General features: G+C 38.2%; 1 protein-coding gene across 3 annotated transcripts in view; it reads left to right on the forward strand.

The window, feature by feature from the left end:
- LOC108679063 overlaps positions 1-22,145 on the forward strand; it is a 46,472-nt gene that overhangs the window by 3,053 nt on the left and 21,274 nt on the right. For 2 of the 3 annotated variants that reach the window (XM_018167578.2, XM_018167583.2), the window contains exon 2: positions 6,509-6,552. The gene's annotated coding sequence lies outside the window, so the exon portion shown is untranslated. Of the gene's footprint in view, positions 1-6,508; positions 6,553-18,859; positions 18,934-22,145 lie in introns of those variants that run through there. The other variant, XM_047883325.1, reaches the window with a different exon arrangement.

The following is a 22,145-nucleotide window of genomic DNA, read 5'->3' on the forward strand; positions in this document are numbered from 1 at the left end:
AAGGTTTATGGTAAAATTTATTATTTGAAGCATACACTGTTGGAATAATGACTTTATTGTCATCAGAAATGGATTTATGGCTAGAAAACCAAAGTCAATGCAATTTGGCTAAACTCATGGCTCCAAAAATCAACGAGAGTAGTTTTTTTGCATGCCTGTGCTAGTTACATTTACGCTTTTCAAGTTAACATATTTTCATCTTTTCAAATTTGCCATCAACCATCACAATAGGATGGAATTGATGTATATGTGCCATTATGTGGACATGCAAGTTTAATCTCTACTAAGTACCTAGTTAATCAACAACATATCCCACTATTCAGAGTTTGACCTTTGCATTGCCAGGCAACATATTTCTGCCTTTTGGGCCGATTAATGCTATAGCTTTTCCATGATTTTTGAAGCTGTTAGATTCCTGATAAATAAAATATCACCTGTCTAATTGCTTGCCAAAGTGCAAGATTGTACCTACCACAAGATCCCAAATCTACTGAAAATATGTCACTTTGGTGCCACCACGTTTCAATAATGATAGAAAAATTTCAATCTTGTGTGCATCTTATCTCAGAATTGGTTCCCTTAAACCTTCTTGTGATATTGATAATTTGTTACCAAAACTACCATAGCCTCTCAGATATTTCTAAAGAGTACCTACTTGAAAAGTAACTGGCTCATCAAGATTTTTTTTTAATAAATTTTGATACTGTGTGTTGGCCCTGGATTGTTGGGATATCTTGAGATTTTGCTCTCTATCTGTACAGTGTCATTTAGGTTCATAATTAATACCAGCCTTTGGTATTAATTGTTATCCATCTTCTTCATAAACCTTAAAGTGCTACTGTAACAATCATTCATAATTGGCCATATAAAAGGTAAATTTGCTATTTTTGGAATAGGTACATTATCCATCTTCTCCATCAACCTTAAAGTGCTACTATAACAATCATTCATAATTGGCCATATAAAAGGTAAATTTGCTATTTTTGGAATAGGTACCATCAACTGGGGTGACTTTGGCCAAATTACACTAGTTTCTGCTGATCAAATTCCTACAAAATAAGAATGAAGCGTTGCTGGTGATTGTAAATTTGTAAATATATTACTGAAAGGTTCTTCTTTAAATATGTCATGTCTAAATGATGTCACTCTTATCAAAAAATAATTTTTTTTTTTTTTAATTAGCTGGTTGGGCGATGTCACCCCATGATGGGGTGACTTTGGCCACATGTGTTACAACACAGTAAAAACGTAGTAAAATGAATTCATGGCCGAATTCACCCATTAGCGGGGTGACATCAGCCATGTAGGGTGTTTTAAAAAATGATAATCAATGCCACTGTGTATTATAAAAATTGTAACTCAAAGATAAAACTCACATATGCGAATCATATGCTTCATTAAGGCTGCTTTCTGTTAATTTAAATGGCAGCTGGATGTGAAAGTTTGAAAAAATCTAGTCCCCATGGGATCTCGAGCATTCTTCAAAAAACTGATGATGCTTGATAGAGGTGCAACCCTTGAACTTACGTAAAGTGCGACCCTGTTTGTCAAGGTAATTTTTAACCTCCCTAGGTGAAAGAGTAGAATGTCCTAAAAAATTTTCGCATTACGGCCAGCACATCGGTCGCTCAAAGGTGAACGAGGGACACAAATATTAGCAGCTTCTCTTAAGCTAACAGCCTAACACCATCTTTTATCAATTGCAATGCTTTCTTAAACGACTCCACATAATATATCCTATATGGCACAGAATCTAATTTACGCTTATAGCTGTGCATATTGTCTGAAAAAGAAGAAAAATCTATTATTCTAAACATTTATTGGCTGGCTGAAGTTACCCCATTTAGCCCATATATATACTATGGGGTGACTTTGGCCAGCTGATTTTTCTAGCATATTTATTGCATTTGGTAAAAAACATATAGCCATTGAAATAATCATTATGCAAGATAGTACCAAAATAAGTGAAATAAATCTGATTCCAAAATTCTTTTCATATCTCAAAATTTTGAAGTTTGCACTTTTTTTTTCTTTAGAGTACCTACTGTGGCATTCAGATTGTGTTAGTCAAGCAGGATATAAAATTAATGAAACAAAACAGTGTCCAATCGATAGATAAGAAAAAACTACATTGGATACCATTTTGTTCCAATCACATATCACAACTACAACAGAAACAGATGGCCGCAAAACAAAATCATAAATGTTGGCCGAAGTCACCCCGGTGGCCAAATTCACCCCAGTTGACGATACTAATGTTGTTGGTCATGGGAAATTCTGAGAGTTGTAGTTAATATTTGCATTATTGATCAGATAGGTCTTCAGCCCAATCCAAAAATACCAGCTGAGGTATAAAAAAAAGGTTTAGTTGCATATATCTTCTGAACAAAATTAAAATCATAATGCATTGAAGTAATAAAAATTTTATTCATCCTCTTGATTAAATCAGTTCAATATGATAGAACAGTGGGGTTAAATTTCTTCAAAGTGAGTTGCATGCAATAGGTACATAAGGCATTGAATTGGCTTCTCAGAGACCTTGAATATATATACATAAATCTGTAAACTTGAAAGCTTCCATTGGGCAAATACAACTTGGTATTTAGTTTATGAGTTCTGCTTTGCACATTTTATAGATGCTTGTGGTGTGGTCCTGACACAGCAAATCCTGCAGCTTACTCTGAGCACCCCACTACAATGGATTTAAATAAAAATTTTCCCAAAAAGCTTTCAATTTTGTAACACATGAGAAATTGGGTGGATTTTAAAGCAATTTTATAAAAACTTGTGTTTTTGAAAATTGTTACCGGTATCATTCAGGAAGATGTTTCTGCTTTAGCTAGGAGCTATGATAACAGGTATGTTCGTGTGCAAGCATTTAATATGCAAGACTTAAGTTATCAGTTGAATCATTTTTCTCTTGCTCACAAAGCTGGTGCTTATTGTCTCCACTCATCTAACTAACAATTATCTACAAAGCCAAAAGAGATCCCTGAAAATTTTTCCCATTTTTACTTGTTTGGAAAAGCTAAATTACTAAAATAAAATAAATTATGTGATTCAAGAAATAACTAAATAAGTATAATAATGAACATTATATATAATTAATTGTGGAATATTATTAGCCCATATGGGTTGGCCAAATCTTCTGATATTTTCTGTAGCTTAGCTAAATCACAGAAGCTCAATTCTTCATAAATAGAGGGGATTATGAAACATTCATGATGTAATGCCTTTATTTTCTCATACCGGTAGTCATGATGAGTAGCAGCATGGTTGACTCATGGAAAATTTTCTGTGTGAAACAAGAATTTCCATGAAATATATTGATGATATTGGCAATATGAGCCATGCTGGCTGCAATTTCTCATCTTTGTAAATCCCATTTCTTAACAAGGGGTCTCTAGTGACCTGTTGTCCTGTAATCCAGGCAATATAAGTCTGCTGATGTGACCACTTTTCTTGCACTCATTTTTAAATTAACTGTGAAGGTTGAAGGGCAGTATATATATTAGGACCGTGGCTCCCTTGAATAATTGGTATTTGTGTCCTCGACACTAGTCTTTGTTGACTGCGCAAGCCACTAGCTAGATGCTCATTTTACTCACTGCTAACCTTATTAACAAGCACATGTAATGCTGTTCTTACATTTAAAAACGTTTTGAATTATGTTGAGCCTTTATTTATAACTGCTTTATCTATAGTTCTATACCTAACTATGAATAGATATTTTTTAAACCTATTTGAATCCATGAGTGTTCTAATCTAAAAAGTTTCATCAATGATAAGTGCATAATTAATAAGACTGTAATTACTGAAACACTGCGATGTGTGAGGCTCCAGGCTTCATTGCCGTTTCTGAGCTAGCCTAATCCAGGTTAGAAAAGTTCATAGCATTATTCTTGACCAAAAAATGTGATCCGGGTCTCTTGTGAAAGAGAAAGCTTTCACAGTGGATTAAAATTTGACTTGATGCTAGTAACGTGCTAGAATTTAGTATACATAATTGCAACTAAGGCTTCAGAAGGATCACAAGAACAAAAGTTTTAGATTTATTAAGTAGAACTAAAAGCATGCAAAATATTTAGTTCAAAATCGTTCTCTAATTACCATTCATTGCTAACTAGAGTAACAAAATTTTAATACATCATTGTTTACAAAATGTCAATATTATTATTTATTTAACTGTACCTATGTTAGCATTAATATGTAATTCAAGCTAAGCATTAGTTTCGTATGGAATGTGTAACTGAATAGATACTGCGATGCCAATAGATGCAAGATAATTGGCGGGGTTAAAGGGTTAAGACGCGTGCCTGGCAGCAGGATAAGTGGCAGGGTTAAGACTCGTGTCTGGCAGCAGGATAAGTGGCAGGGTTAAGACTCGTGTCTGGCAGCAGGATAAGTGGCAAGACACGCATCAGACATGAGTAAGAGAGGCTGCTGGAGTCGCAATGTTGTACGTGCGAGGTGATCTGGGGGAGGAACGACCTCTACACTAACGTGCATTAATCTTAAGTCGTGCTGCTTGCTGCTGTGCTGGGTGCTGCTGTGCGCCGTGCTGCTGTGCGCCGTGCTGCAGGCTGCTGCTGTATGTTGAAGAGTGAAATAGTGACGTATTACAACGAAAAAAATAGTGACGTTTTACAAAGAAAGGAGGGGGGAGACTGTGCAGTGCAGGAATCCCTCATTCAATGACCGTGCCGCGGTCAGAGTACAGACTCTTCGTGAAGGATCACTGTCTGTAGTAGGACCAAGGCTGTTTAACGCCTTACAAAAGGTGCTGAGAGGAGGGGAGTTTACCTTTGCGACTTTCGAGAGACAACTGGATAAGTTTCTGAAAAAGATCCCGGATTGTCCAGCTGTGGGAAACTACATTCAACAAATGACAAGCAAGAGCATCTTCCATCAGCTGGCCCAAAAGAGGACAAATATACGGAACACGTCCAACGCTACATCCGGGCTCCGAAGGCAGGGTGACCTGCCCATATTTGAACTAGTATAAGGTTGACCCATCAGAAGCCCATTTTTGCGGATGTAGTTCGTTGTTCGCCTGTGACGTCACTGATCTTAGTGACGTTACGGGCATTAACCAATCACCGAAATGCGATCAAACCAGTCAACCAATCCGTCATGGGAATGACTGGTTTGTTTACGTTTCTTGATCTACGTGACGTAACAGGAAAGCTGAACTGAAAGACGGAACTTCTCGTGACTCAACCTTATATGCTAATGTACCATGGACCTGCCTAGAGACGACTTGGAGACGGAGGACGACGAAGTCGTCCTCCGACCTTGCTCGTTTTCCCGAGTGATCGAACCGACTAGATTTCATTCATGTTATTATGGTGATAAAGATCGGTCTTCCCTAGTCACCAGCATCACAACAGACTTCAACTTTAAACGTTTCTTTCACGAAAATGTTCTCATTATGTTCATTAGAGGATGGGAATTATTTCTGCAACCAAAGCTGTTGCGACCGAGAATAATGTTAATTCCAGAGTGTCGGTATTGCGCGCTAAGGAGCATGATCGCGATCTCCTAGTGTATTTTAGCCGAGGTTTGGGTCAGCAATACCATAAATTATACACACTGGCGCTGGCCATTGGAAGAAGTCCCTTGGAAGGCCGCCAACCAAGCCTTGCGCTTGGCAAGAAACCTCAGTTCGTCTTTACACATTAAATCTCCAGGTAATGTATGGGATAAGAGAGATGAAGGGGAGCTCACAAGTGATTTATTTAACATAAATGGCTGAATATATAGTGTTGGTTAACTAGGGGACTGAATGTTCAAATCGTCTGGGCTTGGTGATGGCATTTCGCTTAATCAATTCAGATTGTCTGAAATGTCTGGGGTCTTAGTTTCGATGAGTCCAGTCAAGCGGCAGGACTTTTCATAAGGTTAGTTTTTAAAGTTGATCACATACACACAATTTACTAGTTTAATAAATGCTGTTGAAATTATCTGGAAGCTAAGCGCCTTTATCGTGGTGTCAGCTTCACAATAAGCATAGAAGTAAAGTAAGTGTAATAATTTTTCTATAAATTTCACATTTTCGCTCTATTAAATGCAGCGAATTTTCTTAGTGTTATCGACCTTTCCGTGTCGATACCTGAAAAGTTTTAGTACCTAGACGAAGGGCAATAATTAGGATACTAGCTAAACATTCGTAATGTCCTCGGTAAGTAATATCTATGATGAAATTACTTCCCTTAGCCCATGCTATCAAAACTGTTTTTAATAGCACGGCGCCAGATTTGCGGAACTCATATTCAACAGTCATCGTTTTACATGCTGCCAATTTCCACGTATTTTGATTAATTTCTTTAAGACACGACCGGTTGTTGTAGAAGGGACATTTTTCGTTCCGTGGCAAAACAAATTCTTTGTCGTGGAACGTCTTATTATATTGTGTGTATATGATGCTGACACTTGGGACATTATTGTATTATTTAGGAATGATCAAATAAACAATTATACCACGAATGAAAAAAGTTTTCTCTTACAGGATCAGAGTGTGATGCTCTTCACAGCAGCTACCCTCACTCTAAGGTAAGGTCAATAATATAACTATAACAATTACCATAAATTCGTAGATTATTTATGCTCTGTTCAAAATATTTTAGAATACACTGTCTCTTCTGGTTGACTGGTTCTGACTGCAATGAAGTTCGTTGTTTGATATTTGTTTAAAGAAAGTTTGAATTTTGACTATTGGTGCCGTACTCGATTTCTAAGGTTTGTTCGGAAACTTGTCCTGTGTTTGTGATAGTTGCGCTCTTCTCTCTAGTTTATCATTATCCTCATGACTTAAAAAAAACTTGCAATTGATTTGCTTGTTTGATTGAAGATTTCTGGGAATGAAACTTGCATAGAATTATTTCCTACAATCCTTGTATTGATCTTTATATTCTTGTTAAGCGTTTCATCCCTCAATAATCATTGTTTGTTTAAGCCCATGTTTGTATATTTATGCATTAAGCTGTCTGTGTTTGCGAAAATAAGAAATTTACATCATACTAGAGTATTAGAGCAGCGCTTTGACCTTCGTTTATTTAGAGTGCGTTAAGAGTACAGCTATCACGAAAGTCAGAATGGTAAATTCGTTGCCGGTTACATTGCCAATTATAACTCTGGTTCGTGTACACGATATCACCCGCTTCTCTGACTGTCGGGGTGTGCATGGTATATCTTATCGGGGAATGCAAGAACGCATTCTTCCCATCAGGCAGCAACGACTTGCAACTCAATAGGAGTACTTTTTCTTTACTCTTCCTCGATTGTGCTATTCCATTTTGAAAGCTAAGAAAAAGCCCGATGAAATCAGGATTCTATTTTGTTGTTCTCCGGGTGCTGTTTCGAAACACGTGCAAGTCACACCAGTTTAAATTGGTGCAGATGGATTCATGTTTTTCTCTTTATGGATTTTTTTTTTTTGCGTGTTGGGTTCAATGTTTGCTTTCAGTGCACCTTCTTTGGCCAAAAATATTTTAGGTTTGAATTTAGTTACCAATCTGCTTTTATGATTTACTGTTTTTACGACTGTTATATTTCTGCATTATAGGATTTCTTTCTCAATAGCACAGATGCTGTTGAGTGTTGAAAGGCCACTTTGCAGGTATTGGTGATTTTTGTGTTCTATCAGATTTTATACTCTAATTTCATAACTTTTTCGCCTATGCTCCGTCGACTATAGTCCTGTAATATTGGTTAACGATGATCGAACAACATTTCTGACCTGCAATACATGAGACATTTGTTCACAATAAAAGACGATTAAGTCAACTGGAAAAAGTAATTCAAATCTTTATACCTACAGTATATGCTTTAACAAAAAAAATTTTAACTGTTAACATAGGTTAACTGTAAGCAAGAATGATGATCATTCCTAGTTATAGATCTATCAAACATGGTCTTATTCAAATCAATAGCATCAAATAATATGCGAGCGAATTCGTCGATTTTGCTCGTGTGCTGATGCCTATTCCAGCACAAAATGACTGTTCTTTCTTATGTCAATAATCATCACAAGAGTGATCAGGGGCTGCGTGCGGTCAGTGACACGGCCTAAGGTCGTTGACTCTTAAATAGAGCTCTCCTCGCCACCTTGAATCAACCTCGACACCCAACCCCTCTTCAGTGCACTCCTCGCTGTCTTCTCTTCCTACAATGAGGATACAATCATTCTGGATTTTTATAATGAACCTAATATTACTTACATTATAATTGTCACTGAAAGATTTATTGCAGGTTGAGCGTGACGAAATTTTATGTTATCAAATTTCTTTAAATTCTATTCAAACTATTTTTTGGTGAGTCGTTGTCCAAGTTCGGGCAAACGATTCACAAGTTCTTCAGTGATTCACTCTTCAGAAAGAACATGCTGCGAATGTTCTCTATCTCACTCTAATCTAAACTGATGAAATAATATTGAAATGAAGGACCTGTTGCTCCACTGAAACTGTAAATGATTGAATTTATTCTGGCTGTCATGCTGATAATTTCTTATGCGTGTAGTTCTTGAAAAGACTGTATGATGAACGATCCAAGGAAATCACTTGGAAAATACGTAATAGGAAACAAGAGGTTTTTAACTTTGAAATTGATTTATCAAGCGCATTGTGAGCGTTGTTTCTCTCCAGTTATCTAGCTCCGTCTTCACATACGGCTTTACTCTTGCTCCCTATGCGGTTGTGTTCAGAAATAATATTATTCATTGTGTTCACAACTTTCTGTTCAAATCCGTAATATTTCTTGATCGTATCATGTTCCTTTATATTGTAACTATTGAGGCGGCAAAATTCCATCAACTTCTGAGATATCTTCTGTTTAAGTTCAACTTCATGTACACGTTGTTTAACGCAGCGATATCGATTCTTACCGATTAACTCATTAATAATGTATTTCACTTGAAACTTACACGCTGCCCATTATGAAGCTTGATCGTTAATTCAAACTGAAATTGAAAATGTGTATTTTTATGCATCAGTATCGTCTCCGCGTTACCAACATCGTTATCTGAATAGAATACATTTGCCACATCGTATGCACATTATTTGGCTGGAATCCTCATCAAATGAAGTTATGTTCTACCTCTGTATGTGGTTCACTGTGATTCAAGATTTGAAATGTAACATGTATAATGTTGGCTATTGCTAAATTATTGCGACATTATTTTGAACAGGTGTGTCACTGGACACTGACGATCTTCTGCTGCGAGTCCGACATTAATTGCTCAGTTGCCATTCATCGTTACTATACGTGTATTCCGTCTCGCCCTTAATTTGTCCTGAATTTTGAAAAGAGTTTCGCCTTCTGTTTTCCGCACTGCTAATGATCGATCTGAATTTCATTTTTTGTACGTTCAATAGTCTCATTTTGAATCGTGACGTCATTGATGAGTACATAATAGTGCATACATGCCTACATATTTAGATCGTGCAGCTATGCCTTGGACAATTATTTTCACCATCGCCATTCATCCAATCGTGTTTTATTCCATTAAAATTTTTGTATCGTTGGTTGTTTTACGCTCAGTTTATTGGATGGAGTGACATGCAGACGCAAGTTTCCGTTTGGGAACGCCTTGATGCGAGGTTCTGGTGGCGCAGCTTCATGACGAGCTACACGCATCAAGTTTCTTGTACACATCCTGCATGCTTGGTCGTGGTGCACGGTCTCCTAACCAACCTTGCCTGCTTTCTTTCAACGCACCCAGCACTCGAGATGCTCGATCCTGTGAAAAAGTACATTTTTCATTAGTTATTTAACTAGTATAGTTTTTTCATTAGTTATTTAGCATTATCAGTTGATCATTTCGTTAGTTTTCATTAGTTATCTTATCTATTGAACTTTAATTTCTTAGTGTCATTGCGATCAAGCTATACTGAAATGGAATAAATATTTTTATAGTGAAAAGTCATCCCCTATTCTTACCGTTTAATAATTGAATGACTTCGCACTAACCACGTTGAATTCGCACTAATGATTAGGTGCACTTACTTCCTTGTCACCATATATGTCGCTCGTCTAAAATTGGTATATGTAGGGAATTATGGTGAAGCATTTCTTCTTTTACAATAGTATTAAAAATCATGCGTATTATTTACATGATCACACATCATTTGTGATGAGGGTGTGCTCACATCTAGATTTAATTGCGAGGTTTTCGTGATGTACGTTCATCATCCCACTTATCAATTTCCACTTCTGCATAGAATTACCATAGATAGAATTTTCTCAAGTAAATGAAGAACTTCTCTTGAACGGAGCTGAACGTTACTCTCCGTCACCTTGCGTGCTCTAATTTCACTCCAGAAAGCGAGCGATGCGAAAAGAACTCATTTTTCCGGCGCGAGCTTCCCAGTATTTTTGCACTGAGACATCGTGTATAGTGCGTCGCTCGACCTCGATAGAAAATCTCAATAGCTTGCTGCGAATTTGTGGACTCCCAGAAATCTTCTTGTCAGAAATATATTAGAAATAACGGTTGCGGATTGAAGTATATAGGAAAGAAGTAATTTTATACACATATAGGTTATATTTCTCTCGAATACGAATATATTGAGAAGTAATATGTTAAACTAGAGGCTCTTTGTGAATTTTGATGTTGGTTAATAGGTGGTTATTTGTGGTTCCCTACTCGTGTTTTCTAGTCTGTTGGATTATAGTTCTGTCGACCTCGTAAAATATTCTTTTAGAAAAGAAAAAATATTATTATGGAAAAATAATATTGGAAGAGTTAAAGTGTTTTGAATTAATGTGTTTGGCGCACTTCATTCCTGATTTTTTTTTTTGTATTGGTCGCGAATTTGCAGGTTTACGGCTGCAGAATTTCTTCTCAATGAGGCGCATGCGAGAGACCTATTTGTAAAAAATTATAATTGTTATTATGTTTGACGATTATCGTCTTCCGGAAACTTGATATATATAGGCACAAGCTGGTAACACCTACTGTTAGGGCCAATTTGTCTCTTAGGCGTAGAGCATAAGAAGAGCAGGTTGAGAACCGAATAACGTTCATATGAAATAAAATAATCTTAGTCCTAATGAGTGAGAATTATAATAATTTACCGGAATAATTATAACGAAGAAAACTCCCACCTATCTTTATCTAGCTCGTCTTTTTTCTCAGCTGCATGCATCGCCATTCGCTTATCTTGATCGCGTCATGCGCCGAGGGCATATTTTCTCATGAACAACTCCACTGCTTTCCGGTGACATCGGCTATGGGCTCATTTTTGGTGTGCAAAGATAACATGTATCTACAATCCATGCTTGTTGTACCGTTGCCGTGCTATAACTATTAGTATTAAATAATTCATGTCGACCAATATATTAAAACATTAAAAAGCGATAGTTTTGAACGCGCGATCTCGAGCATATTTCGAGCTCATTTTGTATTTTGTATGTATGATCTCATGTTAAATTAGTCGAATAGTTTTAGATATCTTGAGGCTATATCTTTACGGATATTCAGATGTTTCTTTGCTCCGACGAATTGAAGTTTTGCATCAACATCTGCAAATCTTGTGTCATATCTAACATACGGTACTTGTCAGTGATGTTGTTCGTAGATCTTAGGAATTTGTAGCATACATTTTACGCCATGAAAGCGATCGCTTCGAATGATTGCAACTTGAATTATTTCTGCATTATTAATATATGACGACTTGTTTCTTGTAAGTAATGTTGTCAGGAACACGTGATGAGTTCTTCTGTAAACAGGGAGATTATTTTCTCGTAACTCGGTCACGCAGCTTCTAGTGGTGGAACTTTGACCCTTCGTTAAACTTTAAATCAACAACTTCTGGCATATGCACAAAAAAGTGTAATGCTCGCTCAATCTTTGCTAGTTAAGAGTTATGAACACTGATTCCTAGTTATCGTGTATTAACTCTGATAATTGCGCATTTCCACTCATAGGCAATTCTAGTGATTAACGAAGCTCATGTGTTCAGATGTACACCCAACACTTTTATTTACATTTAGAGTGACATACTGTAGAAAAAAGAGATTGGTTTAGTTTAGTCCTTGCTTGCTTGTTTGATTTTTTTATCGTGTGCGCCTGTAATTATAACCAGCATTGTGACGTTCGTCACGCTTGTAAACCGCCTGTACCTGTCTGAGTATATATTTCCTTAAATGCAAGATCACTGTCACCGTGTCACCTCAAATCCGATTGAGTAATTTCAAGTTTTCGCTTGTCGTGTAATTGTTCTCGTCCGCACCGCTGTTCTGTCATATCGCAGTTGTCGTCAGCTTTCACATTGTCACAATATATTTGTTGCCTCTCTTCACATCACGCTACGTTGTTTTAATAAGAGATGCGCTCATTTTGGTCGTGGTGATTATTACTTTTCTATCCTTCTTCAATTTTTAAATGCGTATACTTTTTGATGAGTATTATTTCATGCGCTTTTATTTGCACGAAAGAAGGTAATTTATTATTTCACTCTAGACTGTTTTGCCGCCTCCTCGGCAGTTCGTACTCATTCACGTCTTTGCGTTGCACAAGGCACTTTATTACAACAAGGATTATCAAGAACTGTTGCCACGGAGAGTGCGTCGAGAATTGGGTCAGACTTATTTTAAGGACTCAGGTCATTGACTGCTGCGCTCGGTCACATCCATAAATGTTTGCAAGTTCGGTCGACCTCATTGTGCGCTATATTGGGTCGATTCTTCTGCGTCGGGATCCAGTCCTGACCTAGCTACGTCTTTAATATAATGATTATAATATTATAACCTAAGTATTTCTTCTTTATCGTCTCCTTTGCCACGGTGACCCACTTTCTAAAATATTGTGTTTGGGATAATAAATTTTTATGGTGAAATGATTCACGTAATATTGTTGTTTTCCTTGCTCATGTTGTAGTCGTTTTATGCTTTCGAATTACAAGGGCTAATTGCGTAGCGAGGCAGTATTTTCAGTGCGTAAAATACCCCTCCTTAACTATGCTGTCAATTGAGGTAAAATTTCGCATTTTTTGAAAATATTAACGTTTTCACTTTTGTCTAAAGCAAGTATTTTTTACAGTAAAGTTTTTTGTTTTAGTTTCAAGTAATCAAAATTTATTTCGAACACATTTTAATTGTTGAATGTTTTACTTGTACTTTCCGGCTTCCCTTGTAATTGTTTTATTTGAGTGCTTCTTTCAAAGTTTCAAAGTGGATATTAATTCGTATACATTTTGTCTGGTATCAGGTGTACGACCGTTTAATAAGTGTGCCATGGTCAGGTGTACGATCAATTGAATGGCGAGTTATCCACGAATATGAATACAGAATATAGATTACGCATTTACTGTTCCTGCCTCGCCATGTAGTATCATCTTTCTATATTTTCATGTCGTCCTACATTAGTAATATTTTCGTTTTCACTTACGTGTAGTGATCGCTTTTTCAAGATCGTTGGATGACTGTAGATATATTTTTTTTTTATAATTATTATAGAATTATCTCTGACTCACAGGAGACAGTATTTACCAAGTTTGTTATGATCGCAATTGACCACATTGGTTAAATTTCTGGCATTCTGTCCTAATATTATTTGCGCTCCGTGACCGGTGCTTACTTCCGTGTATGACATTGGTTCTTCGTACATTTCACGGACCGTCTTGTTTTACACTCTTGTCGACAACTGTAACAAGTGTTACAAATGTTTTTAATCTGCAAGTGTTACAAGTGTTCATGTTCTGCAAGTAATACAAGCGTTTTTGTTCTGCAAGTGTTCTTGTCGCCAATTGCATTTAGCTCCGACTTGAGCCAGCCAGCGGACGTTGAATGTTGCCTGAGTGAAGCGTTACACGCAAGAGACGATGTTCAGGCAGCGAACGTTGAATGTTGCCTGAGTGAAGCGCTACACGCAAGGGACGATGTTCAGGCAGCGAACGTTGAATGTTGCCTGAGTGAAGCGTTACACGCAAGGGACGACGTTCAGGCAGCGGACGTTGAATGTTGCCTGAGTGAAGCACTACACGCAGGGGACGACGTTCAGGCAGCGGACGTTGAATGTTGCCTGATGAGTGAAGCACTACACGCAGGGGACGATGTTCAGGCAGCGGACGTTGAATGTTGCCTGAGTAAAGCGCTACGCGCAAGGGACGATGTTCAGGCAGCGGACGTTGAATGTTGCTTGAGTAAAGCGCTACGCAAGGGACGATGTTTGGGTTGACGTTACGCATGGGTCACCTACATTATACAGACGACGAAGGACGAAGAAAGGTCGTGCTGGTCTACCATTGGTTGCTGGTTTATACGCGCTGCTATTGGCTGCTGCCACAGGTCAAGGAACTCGAGCGCTCTGCTGCTGTATGACTGCTCTCCGGGCTACAGCTACTGCTCTTATCGCTGCTGCTGCAACTGCTGCTATTCCTCCTGCTATTCCGTAGTCCTTCTTGTTATTCCTCATATTACTCTTCCTGTTACTTTTCCTGCTACTTCTTTTACTCCTCTTGTTTTTATTCCTGTTGTTAATCTTGTTACATTCTATCATTTTAATTACTTTTATACTGTTTCACCTCCTTTTTATTCTCCTCTTTGTTTCTCATTCAGTCTTGTTATATGTCTCCATTTTTGCTCGTTACTTGAACATCGTAGTATTTACTCTCTTCTGGTACTATGCGCATGTTTTCAGTTACTCTGTTATCTGTTTGCAGTTTTTTCTGTTACTGTTTTTACTCAAATGTCATACTGCTTTCTGTGTTACTGTTATTATTTACAGTATGTTACTATTTTCACTCGTAGGTATGTCTTATTGTTTTCTTTTTTCTCTGCACATTTCAACATCACTGTCTACCATAATTACCCTTGCCTGTTATCGCTATCATAACTGTCTTCTCAGCCAGCTTCAGAACTTGATCTGTATAATTGATGTCAGGGCAGTTATGCTGTCTATACTTGGATTCTGTGACCTGAGCTCGTCATGATTTTCTATGCGTTGATTAATTCAATCAATCTCTGTATTTTATTCACATTTCTGCCTTCCGTTTTCGTAGATGCATTTTTATTGACTGTGGTGTTTGTCTACAAATTAACACTTGTTACTCTAGCTCGTGCATAATTCTGTCGAGTTTTTAAAGTAATTTTTAAGCCTATGTTTTGCTTCTATAATAGATACATTCAGGGACAATATTAGATTCATTCAAGGTTTTCTATAATTATCGTGCGTAGCTGTACCTTCGTCTTAAGAAAAATCAAGTTATGCGAGTTTCATCCAATTTACAAATTGGATTTGTTGAGTAGTCATTGATGGTATGATTAGTTGTGCGAGACACAGTCACCCTTGAGTGGAGCTGAAGCGTTGCTACATGTATACAAGCTAGTGCTGGGACACCCTTGAGTTGAGCTGAAGCGTTGCTCCATGTATACAAGCTAGTGCTGGGACACCCTTGAGTTGAGCTGAAGCATTGCTCCATGTATACAATCTAGTGCTGGGTTAAGGTCAATTCTCTTCTTCTCGTACTCACTCGTCTGCTCTGAGGCATTTCACCTGTTGAATTGAAGATATCCTTCGTTTGTTAATTGCCATGTAATATTGAACGGATATTTTAGTCACACTGCATGGAGTATTCGTGTTTTCCTCGTGAATTGTATCATAACCTTTTGTGAGAGGAGTAAAGAAATTAATTCTAGACTGATCGCAGAGGTCCTTCGATGTTGCTTCGCGCTGCTGTTGCGCGAAGCTCTGATATACAGGTGCTCGCACTTGATGCTAACGCTAATATGGTGCTTCATTATACTATTAATGCTGAGGTGCTGTGTAATCCAGCTAATAATGCTGATGTGAAACGTATTCTGCTATTGGTGATGTGCAGCGCTCTCTGTAGTCTGATACGTAGTTTTCTGCTTTGTCTTAATCATGAGCCACGAATGCAGTGATGTTTTTACTGATGTTAGAAGTCGTGTGCGCGGTTGCCTTGTGTTTTTAGTGGTGCAACAAATCTGTGTTGGTTCCCGTGTGAAGTAGTTGCTGTCTATTAAAAGACACGGGACATCGCGGCCGGCGGCGGCTCCATCTGTAAGTTGATGTAATATCCGGCGCTGTTCTGTGATATTAGTGTGGTGTGTAATGTGGATGTTGAAGTGTTTATGCATACGGATGTTTATATGTATATTGATCATACCCTGATAACGTAAGTGATATTGCAGGTCAAGGATAAACGGCTATTAACCTCTGCAAAGCACTCACGAGGTTTCGCATGGCTTACCTCATTTGTACGACCATATCTTGTGCTGTGCTGATATCTTATTTGAATTTATATTATTATTTAGATCTCGGTACCTATTCTCAGAAAGCGCAATCAGTTACTAGAAAAGCTGGTCATTGCTCGCTGAGGTGAACTAGTATTATTACACAATGACGCGATGAAGATATGTTTGCTTCGATCCAACTTGTCTATTATATAGGCTGCTCAACTGCTGGTACGAGAGACTTTGTGATTTAGCTTAGATTGTGATAAGCTGTTTCTTTGAAGAAATCCATTAACGCCTGGTTGATGTGCATGTCTTCTGAATAAATACTCGAGGTTTTTTCAAGATAACGACTTCGCTCCATGCATGTCTACTTATATTGCTTGATATAAGCATTTACTTGTAAAAAATACAGAAATGATATCCATGCTTTATTTGTAAAATGAAATATTTCAAATGGAATTAATTGGACGCTTCCTTCCGTTCGCGTTCGCAGTTTGCATATTATTTCATGAAACTTTAAGAAAGCATTGGAAGTTCGTCTGACCCATACTGCTTCATTAGCCGCCTTGCTTGTCTGCGGCTATACCAGAATGTTATACCAAATTTTATATGATAGCCATGCAGCTCTCGCCCATCTGTGCATGCACGCTGCATGCCTAGATAATTGCCTGCACACTCTTTCCTTTATGCAGTGCACATTATTGTGCGGCTTTGTGCTGCTAGATTCTCGTGAATATCTTATTGTAGCTGCTACTCGCGCGGTATCGCTGTGTGGATGGCAGTGGTATGCTGCCTTGAACCTGCCCAGCGTCAAGTTCGTGGTGCTACTACTACTGCTTCACGCAGTGCGTGTTGGGTTCCACGCTGCGTGTGTTCTACTGTTCCATGCAGTGTGTGGTGTTGTGCTCTACGCTACGCGTAGTGTATTGCTCCACGCAGTGCATGTTGTCTAAGCTCCACGTAGTGCGCAGTGCATGTTGTCTCTGCTCCACGCAGTGCGTAGTGCATGTTGTCCCTGCTCCACACAGTGCATGTTGTCGCTGCTCCACACAGCGCATGCTGTTTCTGCTGCACGCAGTGCGTGGCGCTGTTGCTGCACGCAGTGCGTGGCGCTGTTGCTGCACGCAGTGCATGGCGCTGTTGCTGCACGCAGTGCAAGGCGCTGTTGCTGCACGCAGCGGTCTTATCGAGGTCACCTTGATGCATCTTCAGCAACTCGCGGCCGCAGCTGCTGCGGCGCTCGTGGCGCGAGCCTCCATTGCCATCCAAATTTTTGAGCTGACCGCCGCCGCAAATAAAGAGCCAGGCTTCCACGCTGCTTATTTCAGATCCACCGTAATCACCTGCGGTTTCTTATCCTGTTTTCGGCTGCCCGAAGATTTTTTTACTATTTTTTTTGTACAAGCTTAGAGTTTCACCTTCTTAGGGATAATAAGATCATTGCATTGTACGATTGGCAAGACAGACGTCAATGTCATGAATTAGATTTTGACGTGTATTACACTAATTGTATCATTAGGTGGGGTTACTGTAACTTCCATTTATTGTATGTTGTGATAGAACAATGCTAAGTTTTAACTATGGTATGAATTAGATTTTGACGTGTATTACACTAATTGTATAATTAGGTGGGGTTACTGTAAGTTCCACTTATTGTATGTTGTGATAGAGCAATGCTAAGTTTTAACTATGTCATGAATTTGATTTTGACGTGTATTACACTAATTGTATCATTAGATAGGGTTACTGTAAGTTCCATTTATTGTATATTGTGATAGAGCAAGTTTTAAATTGGGGCCGGGATGTCCAGGTGTCTAAACGAGATGGTAGCTGAGAAGCCAAAAAAATTGCTCACGTTAAATCTTCATGTCACTCCGAATCAATGGATCCGTTTGAACAGATTTTGTACTTTTCCATCCTATCTTGATTGATGGTTGTAGTTCTGTGCTGCTTGGTAGTTATATTTTGCACACGTTACCTAACACAATGCGATGTCGGATGCACTTGCACACCTACAGTAGCATAATCTTATTTCTTGACGTGCTAAGTTTTGCTGCCCGCAACGCGTTTCTTGTTTACGCTTTCCCCAAGTTCATGGTCAGTGTGTAAAATGTGTCCGCGTCGTGCACACCGCACACGTCTGCGGTCCAAATGTCAAGTTCGAATGTCAATTCTTCGCTTTCAAGTGATACTAATCATCTCCTGCAATCATTGTCCAAAGTATGAGTTGAATGCCCAATTCACAACGGTGCGATCTTATATATACCAACCTAAATCCCGGTCTTTGAAATTAACTTGGGATGAATTTCTCAACATCGTTGTTGTTAATATATTAATCTAACAAGTTGACGTTATATATCCTAGCATTTTTTTCATGGTTTTCTGCAACTAAATACAATGTATTACAGATATCACTTTGTGTTCGGTAATTAGGTATTATAGACCGAACATTTTACCAGCTCAAAGTCCTCGTCCTCTTTACGACCATGTTTGTTGAGTTGCCTAACGATTATATGAAGCTCGACTTCCTCTTTGGAATCTAACAAATTTTTTATCTCTTGATGATCTTTTATCTACTGGAACGATGTATATCTGCTTCCGTTCACAATGTTCGTTTAGTGGTACTGTAGTTAAGTGTTAATCTCATTCGGTGGTGCAGGTGCTGTGAAAAATCAGTGTATAGCGGCAGCTGTCTACTGTTCAAGGTTGTTTGCTTCGTATATGTGACCATTCGAGGTAAGTATCCTTATGACAGGTTCTCTTGGTCGAAACGCAATTTCAATTTCATTCATTGATTGGCAAATCAAACTAATTGTTAGTGCATGCATTCTTAATCACACACTCATTATGACATTTTTATTGATTTTAAATCGATTATCAATTGTGTTATCTGATATGATTAAATGATTATGATGTGATTATGTTATCATATAATATGATTATATGATAACACAATTATGGATAATTATGGCGCGTTTTGGAAGCAACCATTACGGTCTGAACTTAGATTCATTCATATTTCATCTTAGAAGAAATCGTTATTTTATTGAATAATTGTGATAGTATCGATTGAAATTTAAAATTTTTTCGTTTTCACATTTTCAGTATTCAATCACGCTCAGACCATTTGTTCTGGTTTCGTCCAGGTGTTTCATTTTCATCATTAAAGCAGGCAGCACGTGTCATGAATCAAGCTTTTATTATCAGATGCATGAAGCGCTTACACCTGAGGATCGGTTTCACCCTGTGAATGTAACTATGTAACTAAAAATGAATAAATGGACTTGCGTATTTGACTACGCTAATACTAATTTTTGAAGTTTGATGCCTCACTATCTTTTTAGTGGGAGTTATGTATGTAAGTCAGAATTACCGGTTCTTAATTTCGTTATAGTTTCAATATTTTCTATTTAGTTTTAAGTTCTTATCATTAGTTCAGGCTTATCGTGTGCACGAACGGATTTGCTGGAGGTTTTTTTCTGTAGTTTTTAGTTGACTGTTGGTGTGGAATTATTTAGGTAAAATCTTATCAATGACGCAGAATCTGATCCTTTCGGAGCATCGAAATTTATATGAAGTCACATTCCTTTTTAGGAGCGCTAGGGATTGAGAAAAACAATGCATTTTCTTGAGTGTATTTAATGAAGCTAGTCGTCATTCTCGAGTAAAGTGAAACAAATAAGAATAAATTAATTTTTTTTCACCGAGGTTTCAAATTCATAGTAAACCTTAAAAAATTGCATTCGTCCAAGTTTAGTCTTTGTCTCAATGGAGATGTTATTCGTATTCCTTAAATTTTACACTTTCCAACGTAGATGTAATTCCTATATATCCAAGTTTAATCTTTTTATCAATGGAGATATAATTCGTATTCCTTAAAGTTAACCCTTTTTCTCAACATAGATATAATTCTTATACGTCCAAGTTTAATCTTTTTCTCATTGGAAATATAATTCCTATTCCTTAAAGCTAACTCTTTTTCTCAAGATCGATATAATTCGTATACGTTCAAATTTAATATTTTTCTCAATGGAAATATAATTCGTATTAGTTAAAATTTTCTCTTTTTCTCTCGACGGAGCTATAATTCATGAACTTCGTATATAAAAATGGTCGAAAAAGTTAGCTGTGGTAGTGATGTTGAGTGAGCAGATGACCTTCCGTGTCTCCTGATTACCGGCCGTATTCAGGTCAGCGGGAGTGAAGGGGGCGACGCAAGGCACGGTGAGACGGTCTGGTCTTATCTCATATCGCCGTGCATTGCCTCGTCTCGGCTCATGACTTGTAATGATCAGTAGCAATAACAGCTGCTCAGTAGGAATAAAAAATATAACTCGGTACTCACTGCAGTGAGTGACAGAGAGCTCATTTTCTCGTCGACGAAAACGTGAAGCCTCGGACGGACGGACAGACGGACGGACATGGCGAGCACAATACCTAGTGCATTTTTTCCATAAATGAGAAAATGAGCTAAAAGCTCAGTGTAAATAACTGAGTTGGAATAATTAACTTGGAATAAATAATTTGGTATGAACAATATCCTACTGCGGTGAATCTGCAACTTTTATTCTAGAACTTCAAATGTAATGATTTAAAATTGATCGTATATTGTAACTTATAAATTATTAAATCATGTTCCGATTTGATTCTCGTAACTCCTACTGTCCACTATATAATTCTGAAGCACATCGTTACTGCGTGAGTTCTCACTTTCATTCCTATTTAATTAGCGCGCTAGTAGCTACTACTTTCTTCGAAACCAAATGTTATTCATGTCTTCGTTGTTGATTCGTGAATGAATGTTTCACTAAGGGTTTTCGATTTACGTAGATTACTTTTCAGTGTGCCATTTAGTTCCAGTTGTATATTTTATATCAATAAAAGATTAATTACATATCTATATCTCTTCTTCTTTCACTGTGTCGTACATTCAGATGATATAGTGCAGCCTCTGTAGAGTCTTTGTGCCACTTCATTTACTAGGCATTCGTTCCGGAAATTTCTGAATAGCCTATTTATTTGTGAGTTGCCTGACCGGAAGCACTTAGTGACCTACAGAACGTGGTGTGATCGTATGCTGTGTTATCTATCGCCACATTTTTGTGTCTAATGACATATGCCGGCCTTCCATTACTAGCTCCGTTGGCTACAAGAAATGTATTCTCGTGTATGTCGTGTAGAAATGTATTCAGAAATGTATGTCACATCAAAAATGTGTTCAAGTTCATCTTTCAATTTTCATCAGACTTTGCTCTTCTCATACTGGAGTAAACATCAATGCAGACATTTCTGGCCAAGACGCCACCTCATCGCCTCGCAGTAGGAATGTGGATGCATCGTCATCAGCTCAGCACTTCATTATTAGGCAGTGGTGCCGTGAGACACTTCATCGTCATGTATGCATCAATGTATTCCGTAAATTAACACATGGCAGAGCTTGCGGTCAATTGTTTGAGGCGACGCGAGTCATGGGACTGCTCAGCCATATCCGCGCTAACAGTAACAACCACCAAGATCTGACTGTGCGTATTACAACCACCCAGCTCTGCGCTTACAACCACCCACACCCAGCTCTATAAGTGCCTACAACCACCCAGCTCTATAAGCGCCTACAACCACCCAGCTCTGTCTGCGCCTAGCTACAACCATCCAGCCAACCAGCTCTGAAGTGATAAGCGTTCAGCCACTCATCAATGTCTTGGCACTGATATGCGTTACCTGAAAGCGGTCGAAAACCTAGCTCATGAAGACGACCTTCTCCCACAGCGTATCTTGGTTGAAAGCGAGACGCTCGAATATTCAACTTGCGTAGTACAAGAAGTAAAACACGCTATCTACTAGGTATATGTATCTACTGGGTATATGTTTAGAAGTTTTCCGAGTTTCGCAGACGCTACCGTATATTAGGTAAGACCTCTTTCATTAGTCCGCCGCCAGAAAATGTTGGT

Source organism: Hyalella azteca, unplaced genomic scaffold (assembly GCF_000764305.2).
Source record: "Hyalella azteca isolate HAZT.00-mixed unplaced genomic scaffold, Hazt_2.0.2 contig12615, whole genome shotgun sequence".
NCBI classification, from domain to species: Eukaryota; Metazoa; Arthropoda; class Malacostraca; order Amphipoda; family Hyalellidae; genus Hyalella; species Hyalella azteca.